Here is a 10,090-nt window from a genome sequence, read left to right on the forward strand (position 1 = left end):
TTTTAATTGCAGGTTGTCACCCTGTGATTTTCTTGTATAAGAGACATAAACTTAGCCAGGAACTCGTAGTTCTTTGAATTTAAATAGGATAATTTTCCTATAATCACGCTTTATTACAAAGCATCTTCTAGGCTTCAGTCTATACCATCTTGCCCTAGTAAGCAATATCAAATTATGCTACATATGTGTTATTGGTGAAATCCATTTGAATTGTGATTCAAATATGGCAATATTTTTATTATTACTACAGGCTGTTATTTGACATGTGATAAAAGAGAATTAAACTGCTGGCGAATGGCTGACAGAAGTTACCCCAATGACAGCATATTATCTGAATTAACTTTTTGGATTCTTAGCTCAATGCCCAAACTTACTACAAGAAAGTACTGATGCAGTGTTTTACATTTTTTTCTTTTATATCTGTAACAGATTTGTTTTTTAAAGTAATGGATTTTGAGGGAAAAAAACATGGGACAGAAGTATGGAATACAAATATAAGTGTGTTGCTAATTATCTTATAACCACAATAAACTAATACAGAGAATGACCTGTACAAAACACAATAAAGTTTCAAAGATTGAGGTGTTCCTTAGCAAGGCTGACAATTTTAGTGTCTGGTATTCGTAATTTAGGCTGCAGTCCTCATTTCTGGATGAATCACTCTGTGTGTGGCACAGTCTATGCCTTTAATCAGATTTGAACAGAAGAATGCCCATTTGGCCCAGGTAGATGTAGACGAAGTGTTTGGTTTCATATGTCAGGCAACTACCAAAGTTCCTCCCCATGATGCAGTGTCAGATGGGATTGTACTTCTTGTCAAACTGCTTCTTGATATGGGCTGAAATAGTCTTTTTAATGTTCTCCAATGCCTGTGTAGTTCACACCACTAAGCCCTGCTGCATCTCTTCCAACATGACTGCATTTTTGATCACAGCTTTTCAATTTCACATGGTTACTGTGGAGCAGAGACTGGCCAACTGGAATAGTCTCCTTGGGAAGGTGCTAGCATGGCTCAGGCCCTGTGAGAGCTATGGTCACTACAGGAGCCATGGTACATCTAACACATTTTATATTCTTAATGAGACTCTGTATCTAGTCATGTTCTTTCTGTGCCTAAGAGAGCATAGAAAGTTCTTCTCATGCTCTTTCCCCACCTCAATTTTCTCAAGGAAGCAGGAGAGCACATTTGCATGTACCAGCATTGGAACCACTGTACCAGTTTACTTATCTTGAACAAGTGGCTTAACCTTTCAGAGTTCCAGTTTCTCCAGCTGTGCAATAACTACTACCTCACAGTGTTGATTTGAGGATGCATTAGCTAATGTTTAAAAAACACATAGCACAATCCTTCACATGAAGTAATGAAACTGAAGGTAGTTATGTTAAAGTTGTCAGGCATGAAAAAACGAGAAAATAATCACTTTCTGTCAGAGATGGACTTATTGTGAAGCAAATGCAGTTTAAATTTTAATGAAGTTTAAGGGCCCTTTGCAAGTAAGTATACTCAAAATAAGATATTTTAACTACAGTTGGCTAGGATGACTCTTCCCATTTGATTTCATCTCCATCACATTTGCCTTTGTTTCAACTGGTATTGGAGGGCTGTAGGCATTCTTGGCTTTCAGTTGTGGGAAAGGTGAGTTGGGAATATCTTTAGTTTGGGCTTATAAGATATATTTGACTCACATTTCTACACACAGTTGGGTTACTTCTAGCTGTCTTGGTGTTGGAATGGATTCTAGAAAACCTCTGATTGCCCACTATGCTATGTGCAGATGCAAAGGCCAGAGGTGTGGCCAAATGGTTGACGTGGACACAGTATCCAGCTTCAGAAGAATGTGGTGGTAGAGGAGGAAATGGTTTGATATGTTCCTTAGATGCACCTAGTGGAAAATTCTTCTGAACCTTAGAGCTCACATGTGAAAGAAACTTGGATGGAAGTGTTTCTAATATTTGATCACAATCCTGAAACTTTACATGAAGTTACCAATAATGTGGTGTGAAACCAAAAGATACTATATTCTAAACTATTGATGAAATACATTTTAACATATTGATAACATAAATCTATTTTAAACTATTGATAAAATAAATTTCAAAGATGCACTGAAGTCCTATTCTATAATAGGTATTATGAAATAATTATCATCCATAAAGGTGCTCAAAGAGCATGAAGTCCAAAACATAGGAAAAAGAGACTACTAGAAGTATATCAGGACATTGATTAATAAAATTATATTATTTTTCTGGCATTTTGGTTGATTGTAGTATTTATCAGTTTTTAATTTATTTTATTTTATTTTTCTCATCCCTGATACTTTTGCAGTCAGTTTGGATTCACAAGTATGCATTTTTTTCTTAAGGGAATCTTCAGATTTTGAATGCTTCTGGCCACACACTACCTGAATCCACCCTTGTTTGTGATCATATACCCTGTTGTCAGTGATCCAGAAGGACCTTGGAGACACACCTTTCAGTTTGTGGTTATCTTTGCCTGTGATTTCTGATGTACCATGAAACCAAGAAACCTGAATTACATATTTGCAGGGACAGGAATTTTTTTTTTAATTTGATTCTGATTCCACATCGCTTCACTTCTTTTAGGCAAGCCAAGTATGTATTGCCTTTGCATTACTGAAGGAGAAAATGGGGGTTCTTTGTCCTCTTGTTCCAGGGTAATTACATAAAAGAAGCTAACTCTATAGATTCCTGACCATGCATAATGAGATGACAAACTATACATCAGATAGAGGGACTATGCCCCAGAATTAAATTGCTTGAAACAACAACTGTATAATCATTGTTACTTTATAGGTAAAGAAACTGAGGTCTAGCTGATTTATCAAGGACACAGTGATTGGAATTAAGTCCACCTCTGGATTAGCTCAGTTCTACAACTTGCTGCTGCCTTGCTAAGTGATTCACTTCAATGATTCACTTCAAAAACACGGAAGAAGAAAGATTTACCTTGAATGTACTTGGATATTGATGTTTCCTTGGCAACAGATTCTAAATGAAAAGCAAAATAGTGATTGAACATATGCAGTTTTGTTAAAAAATTGTGGGCTCTGAAGCAGCAGCCTCAGAAATTCCTCATTCTTTGTTAATTGAAAAGAAAAGTATTATTCTTGGATGCTGCCATGTAGCAGTTATTTTAGAAAAATCTATTTTCTAGGCAGGAAAACAGGAGGCCATTCCCCTTTTCCTCTGAATCTCCCTCTGCTTTGGCCTTTTTTACTTTCTTGTAGTAAATCAGAGTCATCTGCTTAATTAGCACTTAACACCCACCGCTTTGAGGTCTAATCAACAGTACCTATCTATAATTGAAGGGATTAGACATAATTTAGTTGCAATTAAATGCAGCCTAGTATGAACATAAGGTATATTATTAATAGAATATCCTTTTTTTTTTTTTTGTCTTGATACTTTAAATTCCTTGGTTAGTCCAAATCATTGCAGTGCTACATTCCTTGTATAGCTTTTCTTTTAAAAAGAGATGATGCTTTTACGGAAAATGCTGTGGTTTTGTGTCATCTACTTCCTTTGAGGGATGCTACAAAATAGAACCCCTTTAAACTGTGGGGATATTGTTCATTCTAGCTTTGCTAATCACAGTGTGGTTTAGTCCAGAAGTTTTGGGGTCACCTGGTAGGTGGTTAGAAATACAGAATCTCAAATCCCACCTCAGAGCTAGTGAATCAGAATCTGCATTGTAAGATCCCAGGTGGTTTATATGTGCAATGTAATTTGAGATGCACTGTTCTACATTGCTTGGTCTATTTTCTTAGGACTTGCAAGATAATTTACTTCAGAAATAACCTAGTGGTTAAGTTCCTTGGCTTGAAGTAGGCAGAAAGTTTGCTTGATTTGGAGGTTGCTTGCCCCAATTACTGATTTTGTGTTGTATTCATCCGTTTTTATGCTACTGATAAAGACAGACTCGAGAGTAGGATGAAAAATTGGATTTACAGTTCCACATGGCTGGAGAGGCCTCAGGATCATGGTGGGCAGTGAAAGGCACTTCTTACATGGCGGTGGCAAGAGAAAATGAGGAAGACGCACAAGCGAAAAGCCCTGATAAAACCATCAGATCTCATGAGACTTAATCACTTCCCTGAAAACAGTGTGGGGGAAACTGCCCCCATGATTCCAGTTATCTCCTGATGGGTCCCTCCCACAACACATGGGAATTGTGGGAGTACAATTCAGATGAGATTTGGGTGGGGGCACAGCCAAATCATATCATTCCATTTTGGCCCCTCCAAATCTAATGTCCTCACATTTCAAAAGCAATCATGCCTTCCCAACAGTCCCCTAAAGTCTTAACTCATTTCAGCATTAACCCAAAAATCCACAGTCCAAAGTTTCATCTGAGACAAAGAAAGTCCCTTCTGCCTATGAGCCTGTAAAATTAAAAGCAGGCTAGTTACTTCACAGTCCAAAGTTTCATCTGAGACAAGGAAAGTCCCTTCTGCCTATAAGTCTGTAAAATTAAAAGCAGGCTAGTTACTTCCTAGTTACAATGTGGGTACCGGTATTGGGTAAATACAGCCATTTCAAATGGGAGAAATTGGCCAAAGGAGTTACAGGGTCCATGCAAGTCCAAAATCCAGTGGGGCAGTCAAATTTTAAAGCTCCAAAATGATCTCCTTTGACTCCAGGTCTCATATCCAGATCATGCTGATGCAAGAGGTGAGTTCCCATGATCTTGGGCAGTTCCACCCCTGTGGTTTTGCAGGGTACAGCCTCCTTCCCAGCTGCTTTCACATACTGGCATTGAGTGCCTGCAGCTTTTACAAGGGCATGGTGCAAGCTGTTGGTGGATCTACCATTCTGGGGTCTGCAGGATGGTGGTCCTCTTCTCACAGCTCCACTAGGCAGTGCCCCAGTAGGGTCTCTGTGTGGGGGCTCTGACCCAACATTTCCCTTCCTCGGTGACCTAGCAAAGGTTCTCCATAAGTGCCCCACTCCTGCAGCAAACTTCTGCCTGGGCATCCAGACATTTCCATCCATCTTCTGAAATCTAGTTGGAGGTTCCCAAACCCTAATTCTTGACTTCTCTGCACTGGCAGGCGCAACACCATATGGAAGCTGCCAAGGGTTGGGGCTTGCACCCTCTGAAGCCATGGCCCAAGCTCTACATTGATGCCTTTCAGCCATCTTTGGAGCAGCTAGGATGTAGGGCACCAAATCCCTAGGCTGCACACAGCATGAGGACGCTGGGACCCGCCCATGAAATCATTTTCTCTTAGGCCTCTGGGCCTGTGACAAGAGGGGCTGCCCTCTGACATGCCCTGGAGGCATTTTCCTGGTTGTCTTGGGGATTAACATTTGGCTCCTTGTTACTTATGCAAATTTCTGCAGCCGGCTTAAATTTCTCCTCCGAAAATGGGTTTTTCTTTTCTATCACATTGTCAGGCGGCAAATTTTCTGAGCTTTTTTGCTCTGCTTCCTTTATAAAACCGAATGCCTTTAACAGTGCCCAAGTCACCTCTTAAATGCTTTGCTGCTTAGAAATTTCTTTTGCCAGAAACCCTAAATCATTTCTCTCAAGGTCAAAGTTCCACAAATCTCTAGGGCAGGGGCAAAATGCCACCAGTCTCTTTGCTGAAACATAATAAGTCACATTTGCTCCAGTTCCCAAGTTCCTCATCTCCATCTGAGACCACCTCAGCCAGGACCTTATTGTTCTTATTGCTATCAGAGTTTTGGTCAAAGCCATTCAATAAGTCTCTAGGAAGTTCCAAAGTTTCCCACATTTTCCTGTCTTATTCTGAGCCCTCCAAACTGTTCCAACCTCTGCCTGTTACCCAGTTCCAAAGTTGATTCCACATTTTTGGATATTTTTCAGCAACGCCCCACACTACTGGTACCAATTTACTATATTAGTCTGTTTTCATGCTGCTGATAAAGACATACCCAAGACTGGGAAGAAAAAGAGGTTTAATTGGACTTACAGTTCCACATGGCTCGGGAGGCCTCAGAATCATGGAGGGAGGTGAAAGCACGTCTTACATGGTGGTGGTAAGAGAAAATGAGGAAGATGCAAAAGTGAAAACCCTGATAAAACCATCAGATCTCTTGAGACTTATTCACGAACATGAGAACAGTATGCGGGAAACTGCCTCCATGATTCAAATTATCTCTCACTGAGTCCCTCCCAAAACATATGGGAATTATGGGAGTAAAATTGAAGATGAGATTTGGGTAGGGACACAGCCAAACCATATCATGTGTTTTTGGGAAATCTATTTAACTTCTCTAAATCCCAATTTTCTTCTCTGAACAATGAAGACCATAATAGGATCTCCCTCACAGGGTTATTGTGGTCATCAATGAGAAAGTACATGTAAATCAATCAAGCCCCAGTAGTTGCATATGAGAACCAATAATAGCTATTATTATTGTTATTACTACTACAAAAAATTATTATTTTCTCATTGAATGGTTTTGTCTTATCAAATAATATAACTGATTATTTTTGGGGGGAGCAGGGTAATGACTGCTAGGAAGCATAGAGCCAAATTATACCCCTTTCCAGCCAGTATTTGACATTTTAACTGACCTTACTCCAGCTTCATCTTATTTATTTATTTATTTATTTGAGACAGAGTACCACTCTGCCGCTCAGGCTGGAGTGCAGTGGCTCCATCTCTGCTCACTGCAACCTCTGCCTCCTGGGTTGAAACGATTCTCCAGTCTCAGACTCTTGAGTAGCTGGAATTACAGGTGCATGCCACAACACCTGGCTAATTTTTATATTTTTAGTAGAGATGGGATTTCACCATGTTGGTCAGGCTTGTCTTGAACTCCTGACCTCAGGTGATCTGCATGCCTTGGCCTTCCAAAGTGCTGGGATTATAGGCATGAGTCATCATGCCTGGCCCATCTTATTATTGTTATTATCTTTTTTAGGGCAGGATCTCACTCATTCTCCCACTCTGGAGGGCAGTGGTGTGTTCATACCTCATTGTAACCTCAAACTCATAGGCTCAAGTGATGCTCCTACCTCAGCCTTTGGAGTAGCTGGGATTACAGGCAGGCACCACCACACCCAGCTAATTAAAAAAAAATTTTTTTTAATAGAGATGGGGTCTTGTTATGTTGCCTAGTCTGGTCACAAACACCTGGCCTCAAGTGATCATCCCACCTTTGCCTCCCAAAGTGCTGGGATATCTTATTTATACTTATATTTCTATTTCTTCATCTCAATTTCCTTTTATTTTTATATTTTATGTTTACCATTGTATCTTTGTAAGATACTTCAGAATCATTTTATATTGAGCATGACATAACAATAAATTAGTAATCACAACTACAAATTTGTTACTCCATAACTTTTGGTCCAAATTACATTGACAGCCTTTTCTTATTTTTCTTTCTACCAACCCCTTGGTAGAGTCATATTGTTCAATCTTGTAACCGTTGTAAGGAATGGGCACCTAAGACAATTTTTAAAGAAATGCTGTTTTCCTCACATTGCCTTCTTCTTCTTTTTTTTTTTTAATCATTATATCCCTAGCATAATATGCTACAGATAATAGATGCATAATACATTTCTTGAATGGGTATGTAAAAATTTATATCATATCCATTTACATCTCTTCATGCTTGCTGTTAAATTCAAACCTGGAATGAGCTTTCTTTATCCTTTTGATTTGTCCAGTACAGATACCAAGATCAGGTGTCACCCTCTGCTAGAAGACTTTCTTGACCCTTGTTCCAGACCGGGGGCTCCCTTCTCCAAGAACCACAGAATTCACTGCATGTCTTACTCGGGTGGCACTTGACATTTCTCTTTATGTTGGTAGCTATCCTTGATTTAAAAGCACAAGATTTAGAATCAAGAAGTTATTGGTCCAACACTATTAGGATGATTTACCAGCTGTGTGACTATAGAAACTTTCTTACCTTCTATAGGGCTGTTGCCTCTTCTATAAAGTGGGGAAACTGAATGCTGTATTGCTAGCATAGATAACATATGTGGATGTTTAGCATATTACAGTTGATAACTGTGCTTTTTTTTTTTTTTTTTTTCCAAATCAAATTCAGTAACCTTCTCCTGTAGAATCAGCAGGGAATTATGACAGGGTTATGAATGAAGTCCTGTTCCTATCATTCTCAAGGACTGTTTTTGCCTCTGGGCTCCCCTGACTGACAGAGCTGCAGGGGTTTTGTCTATGATGATTTGTGGTGAATATAGCTGTGATTAAATATTGTCTAGGTTTCATGACTTGTCATGATGGCAGAGGAGGAAGGTAAGAAATATTTCCTGTTTCCCAGGGAACACCGCACAACACAGTTTCAAACTCTTCTTGGATTCCCTTTTGTTGTTTTTATTTCCCCTCTTTTTATTTTATAGCATTATTTCTCTTTTTTACATTTCTCTTCCTAAGAATACATTTTAGAGACCAGAATTAATTTATTTTTAAGGGAGTTCTGTTGATTTTTTTCACTTTCAGACATTTTAAAAATAACCTCCAACCTCTTTGTTGCTGTATACAGGGACATATTTTCAAGGTCTTGAATTGCAAAATGCCTGAGAGTCAAACAGAAACATCTTTGAGTGTCAGAATTCTGAAAAAGTGATTAATGAAGCCAATTCTCTCATGAAAGATGATACGAAGTTACCACATGAGATACTTTTCCTGTTCACTAAATAACTAGAAGTAACAAGATAACTGGAAAGTTAATCTGTATTTTCAGAAAAATGTCTTATGAATGTATACTTAATAAAACAAGAGTGCTTTGAAAAAAACAAGGAGGCTGGTCCATCAGAGAAGTATGCTCATTTTACATCTGACATGGGTCTCTACTTGTTCTAGTTCTTTCTCCATATGTTAGTTGGAGAAACCTTTGAAATTAAATCTGATCATCTTGTTTTCTGCCTAAAATCCCACTGACTCCTTATTGCCCAAAACATTAAATCTGGGATAAAAGGCTTTGCTTAATCTGGCCCCAAATAACCTCCCACCTCAGCTTCTGCCCCTGTAGCGTGGGTTCCAGGAGCTCCAGCTGCCCTGCCCGCAGGTGATGCCCTTTCACCGCGGGTTCTCTGCACAGGTCTTCTCCTCTGCCTGCTCACCATTAAGAACCAGCCCAAATGGCCTTCCTCTCTAAAGCCTCTCTGGAGTCCCCTAGGCTTAAGCAATTATTTTTTTCTTTGAGGTCCCATGACAATTTATATATAACTTTGTAAAGCACTTACTATTCTGGCTAGTTATATTTCCATTTATAAATGGCTTTATTTAGTTAGTTTTTAGAGATACATTCTCACTTTGCTATCCAGACTGCAGTGAGTGGCATAATCATAGTCTCGAACTCTGGGCCTCAAGAAATCCTCCTGCCTCAGCCTCCCAAAGTGCTGGGACTTCAGGTGTGAGCCACTGTGCCTGAATGCTTTTGTAAATTTCGTTTTAGCTGATGAGTGATTTGAAGACAGGTACATTGCTTCTATCTTGTTTGTATCACAGTTAACTTGTAGTACAATGTCTATCATGTAGAAGGTACTCAATGGAGATTAACTGAATGGCTGCATTCATCTAAATTTATGTATTTTAAAGGAAGACCATACATTTTTGCTTCTCTCATCTTCAATTTAATTGTGTTACTCTTAAATATATTTAATAAATATTAATGCATATTAGCTTTCTACACATATTTATAATGAGCAATGGTATATTTGAATTAATTTTTAGAATAAGTTCAAATCACATTGATTTTCACAATTATGAGTATTGGAAAACATATTTTAAATGTTTCGTCCTTGTGTAGACCCGTTATTTGAAAGGAAATGTGAGCTCCAAGATGCCTCAGGTTGCCTGTGAGCTCCTCTGCTGCTTTCAGCTTGTCAGTGAAACTGCGGTTCAGATTCCCTATTGGTCACTTAACTGATCGTTTTGGGTAGTAAGGGATCAAGACTACCCACAGAACGCTGTAACCATGGTGATAAGATGCCCTATTTTAACTTTTCAACAGAAAAGATGAGATGCTGTAGCACTTCTGTGCCTGTGTTTCCCAGTGGAATTTTGGGGAGGCATTCAAGCATTTAAGCAATAGAATCAGGCCTTGAACAGATAATTACGTTTTA

The 10,090-nt window shown here is 39.0% G+C and overlaps 1 pseudogene; it reads right to left on the reverse strand.

Annotated features, from left to right (window-relative positions):
- Nucleotides 1-686: 686 nt before the first annotated feature.
- Nucleotides 687-950, reverse strand: LOC111548000 (annotated as a pseudogene).
- Between the last annotated feature and the right edge of the window lie 9,140 nt (nucleotides 951-10,090).

The sequence above is a fragment of the Piliocolobus tephrosceles genome, chromosome 3, assembly GCF_002776525.5.
Source record: "Piliocolobus tephrosceles isolate RC106 chromosome 3, ASM277652v3, whole genome shotgun sequence".
Taxonomy (NCBI): Eukaryota; Metazoa; Chordata; class Mammalia; order Primates; family Cercopithecidae; genus Piliocolobus; species Piliocolobus tephrosceles.